The sequence below is a fragment of the Syzygium oleosum genome, unplaced genomic scaffold, assembly GCF_021117445.2.
Source record: "Syzygium oleosum isolate NSW1041296 unplaced genomic scaffold, Sole_v2.1 Sole_v2.08, whole genome shotgun sequence".
In the NCBI taxonomy this organism is placed as follows: Eukaryota; Viridiplantae; Streptophyta; class Magnoliopsida; order Myrtales; family Myrtaceae; genus Syzygium; species Syzygium oleosum.
Window position 1 is genome coordinate 10,785,567 of NW_026607492.1, and position 1,711 is coordinate 10,787,277.

Consider the following 1,711-nt stretch of genomic DNA (forward strand, 5'->3'; position numbering starts at 1 on the left):
TCACATAGTTGATTTGGATGAGCGCAGGTCTGTCACGCCCCAAACCCCATCGAGCGCGCGGCATCCCTTACTCAGGTCGAATCAGTGTGACGACCCAGGAAATCATCGCCGACCCAAAGATTCCATAAGAGTTCGATCACGGCGGAAACCAATGAAATAAACCCGGACAATGAAATTGGAGAACACCAGGAAGAAATAAATCACCAAACTACAAAATATAAAACTATACCTCGATATATAAATATACAAGATCCAATTCTTTACAACCAAATACTTCCAACACTCCTCAGATTTACATCAACTGATAGTACACACCCGAACGGATTTCCTGATTACACCACCAACTATTCACATCAAACACTCACTAATTTAATATCAAACCTATAATACATGCACACCAACTAGCTTCTATGGATCGCGTCCTCGACCTCAAAAGGGATTTGCAGCCAAGGTATATTCTACTCCTCAATGCTCGGTGTGCATCGGGATCCCCAAAACGCTGCGGCGGTAGCGGCAGAAGGTTCAAGGCTCGGGCGGATGCTCTGAAATGGTTTGGTTGAAACAACCATGAGACACTTCTCAATAAGTCACAACCTAAATCCTACCTAGGCTACCACGTATTCCAGATATATCCAAACACAACCAAGCAATAAACACAAACATCGTCATCCACACGATCATACTAACCTGGACTCTTGGCATAAACAGCCTGCACATTAGTCCGCAATCATAACAAACAATTCTCACACGCATCTCAACCACACGCACTATAAATCACTCGCATTCTCAAGCCCACGTACACATCGAACACACCACATTTCCAATCCCACATTCCACACTCGATCACGCACCAATCACATCATTTTCATTAACTTGCCAAATTTACATGCTCTTTTATATATATATATATATATATATATATATATATGTAGTTTCCATCCACCTATCAGCTTAAACTTTTGGGTTAACATTCTAACATGGTATCAAAGCTAACTTCTGCCCCGATTTATTTCATATGTGCATCTGCCCCTTGTTTATCAAATTCTGCATGTCATTCCTAATATGCCTTGCAAGTGAGTTTAACTATGAATTTATATGCTCTTTATACATAGTCTTTCTCCACTTGTTATTTTAAAGTTTTTTGTTAGACTTTCAAACATGATGTTTAAATGTATATATGTACCTAACTAACCTTATCTATTAGGTCTCCCGCAAATTGACAAATTAAAAACCCTCAATCAACCCAAGTCATAGGTGTGTCGTGTAGGCCTCTGATTGAAAAAGCGCCTCTCGGTCGGGGATCGTTTTCTTTTCATGAATGATCAAAACAAACTTCCTTCCTCCTCCCCGTATCTCTCTTTGCCTCACAACCACTCTAAAATGTGTGCAAGCAATTAACTTTGCCTCCATGGACCGACCCTTTTGCCTATAAGAAGACCTTGTCAGTTTGAACAAGCGATTCAGTCTTAATCCCTTCTTCATTCCCACGTGAGAGCAACGTTCACATTGACCAAACTAGAGCTGAGCAAAAGCCACACGGCCGACTGTATTAATCTTTATGTTTCCCCAGATCGAACCATTACGTACACATCTTGCATCTCTCTATATATATATTTATGAGCTTCACATCAATGGAGATATCACACTTTCATTCATCTCTCTCTCTCTCTCTCTCTCTCTCTCTCAATTCTTGCATTAACAGTTAAAAGAA